This window comes from Balaenoptera physalus, assembly GCF_965194825.1.
Source record: "Balaenoptera physalus genome assembly, chromosome: 11".
In the NCBI taxonomy this organism is placed as follows: Eukaryota; Metazoa; Chordata; class Mammalia; order Artiodactyla; family Balaenopteridae; genus Balaenoptera; species Balaenoptera physalus.
The window spans coordinates 109,116,451-109,124,157 of NC_138896.1; the positions used below are offsets into that span (position 1 = coordinate 109,116,451).

A 7,707-nucleotide genomic window follows, 5' to 3' on the forward strand; every position below is an offset into this window, starting at 1 on the left:
AACAGATGCCGGGAATACAACCGCCACCTTACAGGGGAGACAGGAAGCAGCAGAAAGCCAGGAGCAGCGAAGTGGGGGGAGCTAATCTCCCGAGCTCCAGCCTCCTTCAGGGATGACATCAGTGCCGGGTGAACCACCGTCTGGGCCTCATGCAGGAGGACTCCTCCTGACTTCCCCGGACACCCGGCCTCTAACTCCCAGACCAACAGCCGGGCGAGTTCTCCTTAGCCACATGTGAATTACGCAGACGGAGAGCTAGACAACTCACGACAGTAATAATGGTAAATATTTACGTCAAATCTCAGAGAGAAACAATGCATAAAACGACTCTCCCACGTGTGTGGTCTGGGTTTGCTACACCTTTGCATAGAAAGACTAACGCCAAACCTAAGGGCAAGGATGTTCTCAGTGCAGGTCCCTTTGGAAATTTACTAAAAGCTAATCAAACAACCAAAACCTTTTGCTTCGCTTGGTGGTGGGGTCAGGAATTGGATTCAAAGCCACACTGTACTATAAAGCAATGCTCTCTGATTATGGGGTTTGGGGCAGAGGGTTAGGCCTGGTTGGCACCAAGAAATATTTTTGCTCCATGAGGTTGCTAACAATTACCTGAAAAAATGTCCAAATAAAGCTGTTTTAGAGTATCTTCTACATTCCACTCCCCCTTCTGTTTGTCTACTCCTGAAATTCTACCACAAATGCAAAACTCACGTCCCCTCTTCAAGAAGGGGAACCAGAGGACTTGTGGGACGTGGGGTGGCGGAGGGTTTTATCTAGGATGATACTGGTACTGAGACGGGGAGGCGGCACATGAAACTTTCACTGTGGGCTGAAGCAGCAGCCCCAGCCTGCCAAGTGCACCTCTGCTCAGACAGCCCCCGAAGCTGACATTCGCACTGTAAGATGACAGTGACACCAACCTCCTCCTTCAGTGAACAACAAAAAATGCTGGCGAGCAAAAGGTAAAACAAGTTTAGAGATGAAAATTACCCTTCAAAAAACACGACCAATTCAGAAACTATGATATTATCTTCTACAAACTCTCTTCAAAAACAAACCAAATCAAATGCTGTTGTTAAAATGAGCAAAGCTTTCAAGTTACCCAGAACACCGTGCTGCCTGGATTACTCTGGATGCACTTGCTGAGATGAAAAATAACTCCTCTTTACAAAAAATGTCAAATTCTACCACCAAGCCATTCCACAAGAGAATTCCTAGCCATGATCACTCACCATCTTTAAATTCCTTGAGGATAGGAACCAGGCCTATCTCCCTGAGTCAATAGGCAATGCCTGATACATGGTAGATACTCAAAACATCTGATGAATGGATGAAACGCTACTCATCATTACACTCCTCTAAATGGAAACAATACTTAAGGCTACCACACTTAATACCCACTTAAGTATGTCAGGCTGGGTAACAAAGTTTAAAGAAAAAAAAAAAAAAGAAATCAGACTACAACAGGGCTTGGACAGGATCTTCAGGAGAAGTACTCACAACTCACTTTCCACTTCTTAGACTCAAATCTGAACAAACTCTCCTAAGTCTGAAGAGAGAAGCACACCAATAGGAGACTTTATCAATCCATGGATGAGAAGTCATGCGGGTAATCAGCTGCTTCAGTCACAAGGAAGAGACAAGAGCCTGTTCTTTTGGAATCCAAAGAGAAGATACAGTATTTTCAACAGGAAAGAACCAGCTAGCTGGACACCCATGCACTAAGGCTTCAGGAAAGGTCCACATGGCAGGACTGCCAGCCCAACTCATTTGACAAAAGACGTAGGTAACAAAAACTTTCAAACTTCAATTGAGTACTCTGCTATGATACTAGAGCTCCCAGTTTACTGGCGCTACACTATTTAAAAACAAAAAACGGTGTTGAAACTCACAACTGCAAATAGAATATTATGGTTTTAAGGCAGAATTAATGCCACCAGAACAGGCTTCCAAAATGACATCACTAGAAAGAAAGGAGGCGGAGAGAGGCAGATACCAAGTGGCAAAAGATACTTCACAAGCTTCAGGGGCATCAGAAAGCAGTACAATCCAGAGGCCGAGCACAGTGCTCTGGAGTCTGGGTGCCTGGACTCCAATCTCCGTTCCATAACTTATCAGTTCTGCGACCTTGGGCAAATGACTTAACCTCTCCGAGCTTCCATTTCCCTATCTATAAGTGGGCACAATAATGGTACTTGAGAAGTCTATTCGGAGAATTAAATACAATAATCGGTGCAGAAATACCGCCACGCTGCCTAACATGCAGTAACCGCTCCAATGTTTGCTACTGTTTTTTTCAATTTTCCTAGTTTTGCGAACCATTCCTTTCGGGGAAGCCCGAACTGAACGCCCTAAGCGGGCCCCGCCGCGGTCCGAACCAAACACAGCTCTGCACCCAGCCACCGTCTCTCCCCCAGCAAGTTTGGAAACTTCTTCCACCCCTCACCGTAACGTCTTTGTGATAAAAAGCTCCCAGTCGCGGGAGCCCGAGGCGCCCGAGGGAGCCCGGGGCACGTGACCCGGGTCTCCGCGGACTCGCGGCGTCGGGGACCCTCACCCGCGTTGGTAGGACCGGACGGCGGGCACGCGGCTCTGCCTGGCACCGGGGCAGGGTGGGCGGCGCCCCCACCGCTGGTCGGCCGGCCCCCGCCCTCGGCCGCCGCCCCAGTGCCGGGCCGCCCAGGCCAGGTCGCCCTGGCCGTCCCGGGCCTGGACGCCCCGGGAAACGGGCGTGCGCGGCGCCAGCCGGGGTCACACCCGGCGACCTCTGACACCCCCGCGGACGCTCGGCCGGCCTGCCGCCGGGCCCGAAGACACGGAGCTCCCCAAGAGGCCGGGCCGGGCCTGCCCAAGACGCGGACGGCGCGCACCGGCGACCGAGGGCCAGGAGGGGGATGGGGCCGGGCCGCCACTTACCGCGGCCGCTCCGCTGGGCTCCGGGCCGGGCGCGTCGCGAGGGCTCCGCCGAGGAGAAGACGAGAGGACGACGGGAGCGAAAGAAACTCCAAGCTCCGATTCCGGCGGGCTCCTCGGCCTGTCCTAGCTTCCAACGCCGCCGCCGCCGCCTCGGGCTTTATGGCCAAGACTCCGGCTCCGCTCCCACTTCCGCCACCGCCGCCGCCCCGAGCGGAAGTACCTGTCACGAGACGCTCGACGCCAGGGCTACGGGGGAGGAGCCCCGCCTCTACCGTGCGTCACGTTCAGCCGCCTCGGGCCCGGGCCTGGGTCACGTGGCACAAACATGTCTGCCCCCAGTGGCTGCGGCCATCTTTGAGTCCCGGCCGGGAGCAGGGTGGCGCCATGCTGGACCCACCCGCCGATGCCTCAGCCCCTGAACTTAGCACCAAAAGAGAAGAAAAGAAATCGAACCCACTAGAGCTCTGCGGAGGGCGGGGCACCCTACCCAGCTCCAGCTCCACCTGCACACATTAGAATCTACTCAGAACTTTGGCTCCATCTTCAAAAACATGCTCCTCTCATAGCCTTTTCTTATTGGTTCATGCAAACTTCATTCTTTTGGTTGCTGGGTACAAAAACTTTGGAATCGTTCTTGATCCCCGTAGTGGGTTGACTAGTGACCCCCCTACACATGCTGGAACCCGTGGGTGTGATCTGATTTGGAAAAAGGGTATTTGAAGGTGTAATTAAGGATCTGGAGATGAGACCATCCTGGATTACCATGGGGAAACCCTAAATCAAATGACAAGTGTCCTTATAAGAGACACGGAGAAGAGAAGGCCACGTGGAGATGGAGTCAGAGGCTGGAGTGAGTAGCCATAACCCAAAGAATGCCAACAGCAAGGGCGGGGAGGGGCGGGTAGAAACAGTGTTGAGTTTAGACTTTTGTATTTGAGAGAACATATTTCTGTTGTTTGAACTACCAAGCTTGTTGTGATAATTTGTGACAGCAGTTCTAGGAAACTAACTCAACTCCCCTGTCTATCTCTCGGACCCCTCATCCACAAGCTTCAAAAGATATCCGAAATGTGACTCCTTACTATCTCTGCCACTACCACCTGGTCTGAACCGCCATCATTTCTCACCTGGATTATGGCAACAACCTTGGTTTCCTGCTCCCACCTCATTCCCTATCCAGTCTTAACACAGTAGCCACAGTAATTCTATAAAAATGTCAAACCATGTCATTCTCCTGCTCAAACTATTCCCACAGGTCAGAATAAAAACTAAAGGCTTTACAAACAAAAGGTCCTATCCTGGGAATTCCCTGGCAGTCCAGTGGTTAGGACTCTGCGCTTTCATTGCCAAGGGCCCATGTTGGATCCGTGGTTGGGGAATTAAGATCCCGCAAGCCACCAAAAAAAAAAAAGTCCTGACCCCTTAGATACTTCTCGGACCTCATCTCCTTCTAACATCCCCTCTGATCAGTCTGCTCAAACTACACTAGTTTAAGAAAAGAGAAGGCACACATGTAACTAAACCCTTTGCAGTTGTATTTCTTTCGAACTGGACAGTTCTTCCCTCAGATATCTGTATGGCCACTCCCTCACTTTCTTCATGTTTTGACTTAAATGCCATCTTCGCAGTGAGAATGGCCTTCCCTAAATAAAACTGAAGTTCCCCTTCCTATCACACTAGACATAAAACATCCACTTGCTATCTCCCTTCCTGCTTTTTTGTTTCTTCATATTGCTTTCTTGTTTGCTTTCTGTCCATCTCCCCCACTAGAATGGCAGTTCCGTAAGGGTAGGGATTTTGTCTGTTTCATTCATTGCCATATCCTTGATTAGAACAGTGCTGGGGCACAGTAGATGCTCAGTGAGTACCATTTATAGAGTATTCAGGGCAATGGAAGTTGGAAATGGACTCAGAAGCCAAGAATTATGGTAATTCCACCCCATTCTGCACCCATTCAAAATGCTAGGCTTAAAGAAACAACTATAGAACACAGAAAAAGGCAGAGCACAAAAATAAAAAGAGACCAGTGAACCCCCAGCTTTCTAAGAAGCAGACCAAGACGGCTATTCAAATGCAAACATGGCTATTTCTCATGAAAAAGAAAGGACTACTCCGAAGAAACCCATCAGCGAAGAAGGTGGAGTCAGGAGCTGCAGAGAATTATTCCCAAGGAGCAGGACTGGACCCTTATCAGAAAACTGACCACATGTGCCTAACTGGATTTCAAAATTGCTGTGACCCAGTGGTAGCTATGTCACTCCTGTTTTTCCCCTTTTGAACAGAAGGGTCTGCTCCGGTTGTCTTATGCTTGTCAACTCTATTTGTTGGCTCTGTGGAGAGTAGAAAACATGTCCATAGCTCACAGGTCTTCAGATCAAGAGAAACATATTCAAGAAGCTGTTCTTGAGGAATCACAGGAACTTCGTATTCTGAGGAGCCTCATTTGCACCAGGACCTGATTTACACAAGATCCACTATGAGCCAATGATGTACTGGGATGAGATTTTTAGGGCCTCTGGGAGGAGGTGAGCATATCTGGCACGCAGGAGAACTAGACAAAATCTGTGTCCTGAAGGTAGACCACGGTAGATTAAAAAAGGTGGTAAATTCTTTGTTCCTCCTTTCTTTGAGTTGTGGAATTTACTTCCCTTCCTTTTGAATCTGGGTTGGCCTTACTTTTTTTTTTCTCTAATAAATTTATTTATATATTTATTTTTGGCTGCGTTGGGTCTTTGTTGCTATGTGGGCTTTCTCTAGTTGCGGTGAGCTGGGGCTACTCTTCGTTGCGGTGCGTGGGCTTCTCATTGCGGTGGCTTCTCGTTGCGGAGCACGGGCTCTAGGCGCATGGACTTCAGTAGCTGTGGCACACGGGCTCAGTAGTTGTGGCTCGTGGGCTCTAGAGCGCAGGCTCAGTACTTGTGGCACACGGACTTAGTTGCTCTGCGGCATGTGGGATCTTCCTGGACCAGGGCTTGAACCTGTGACCCCTGCATTGGCAGGTGGATTCTTAACCACTGCGCCACCAGGGAAGTCCAGCCTTACTGACTTGATTGACCAACAGGATGTAGCAGAAGTGATATCCTGTGACTTCCACTGCTAGATGATCAGAAGCCTTACAGCTTTCACCCAGAACTCTTGAAATGCTCAGGCAGCAGAAGGCTAAGAAACCAGCCTCCGTGCTGTAAGAATCTCAAATTATGTGTAGGTATTCTTATCAACGGCTCCAGCTGAGCCCCTGGTAGGTAGCCAGCATCCACTGCCGGCCACATAACTGAGTCGTCTGAGATGTCCAACCATATTAAACTTCAAATGACTGCAGCCCCAACTGAAAAATGATTGCAATCATACAAGAGGCCCAAGTGAGAACTACCCAATTTAGCCCAGCCAATCTACAGAACCAAGAGATGCTAATAAATTGTTTTCAGCCATATGTTTTGGGCTGCTTTGTTACACAGCAATAGATAACCAGGATAGAGCCTATACAAAATGAACCTGGAAAGGAACAGTTATGTAAAAGACCTTTGGTAAAACAGGTTTGGTTGGTGGGGGGAAAGATCTCACAGAAAAGTTAGTTAAGGGACTGACATGATCACAGCTGTTATAGGAATCCTCTAGTAACTCGGTGTCCTGCTGAAGGTGAGAGGGGAGGAACCCTGAGCTGGGGCTGTACCTGAGACTGGATGGGAAGCGAATGGCAGGGACTGTGTCTCATTGACCCATGAATACAATTCACTCAAGAAAATTTGTCCCCGCAATGGGACATGGATGGGATCTGGCAATATCTGGATAAGCTGGAGAGGTCAGAGGGAGAGAGGACTGGGGCCTAGAAGGAAGGCAGGCTGAAGGAGGCTGGGAGTGAGGAGTTCAGTTCTGGAAGCTGATTCAGAGGACCTCAGCAGGACGTCTCCAAGTGGAGATGTGGAGGAGGCAGCTAGGTATACTGGGCTGAGGCAGACACGGGGCAGTTGGGCATCTGGGTCCCTCAGATTAGCCTGGGTTGAAAATAGAGATTTGAGAGTAGTAAGGGGTATAGATGTGAATAAGATATCCCCTCAACGAAGTGCAGAAGTGTTTCACGCAATAAACTATTTACTGAGAATCTATTATGTGCGAGGCCTTGTTAGGTGCTGAGGACGCAAGAAAAACAAGGCCTCTGCTCTCAAGGTCCTTACTACTTTGTGCAGCAAACAATGCATAAGTAAGCACACACATACACACACATAAATGAGAATTTCACTCAAATTTCCTTCAAGACAGAGCTGGTGAAATAAAACATGATACATCCATCAATGGAATGCTATGCAACTTTAAAGAATGAGATAATTCTCCATATATTGATATGGAAATATCTCCAAGGGGTATTATTAAGTGATAAAGCAAGATACAGAAAAGTATACACTATATGTTCCCTTTTTTGAAAAAAAAAAAAGTGAGGGTGGAGTAAAAACAGTCTTCAGCAAATAAAAAATGTTATCTGGTATATGTGAATCAAGATTTAATCAGAGCGGCTTCCCTGGTGGCGCAGTGGTTGAGGGTCTGCCTGCCAATGCAGGGGACACGGGTTCGAGCCCTGGTCTGGGAAGATCCCACATGCCGCGGAGCAACTAGGCCCATGAGCCACAACTACTGAGCCTGCGTGTCTGGAGCCTGTGCTCCGCAACAAGAGAGGCCGTGATAGTGAGAGGCCTGCGCACCGCGATGAAGAGTGGCCCCCACTCGCCGCAACTAGAGAAAGCCCTCGCGCGGAAACGGAGACCCAGCACAGCCAAAAATAAATAAATAAATTTATTA

At 49.1% G+C, this 7,707-nt stretch overlaps 1 protein-coding gene across 1 annotated transcript in view; it reads right to left on the reverse strand.

Annotated features, from left to right (window-relative positions):
* RAB7A (RAB7A, member RAS oncogene family) overlaps positions 1–3,110 on the reverse strand; it is a 70,868-nt gene extending 67,758 nt beyond the window's left edge. The window contains exon 1 of the mRNA XM_082414034.1: positions 2,917–3,110. The gene's annotated coding sequence lies outside the window, so the exon portion shown is untranslated. The remainder of the gene's footprint in view (positions 1–2,916) is intronic.
* Between the last annotated feature and the right edge of the window lie 4,597 nt (positions 3,111–7,707).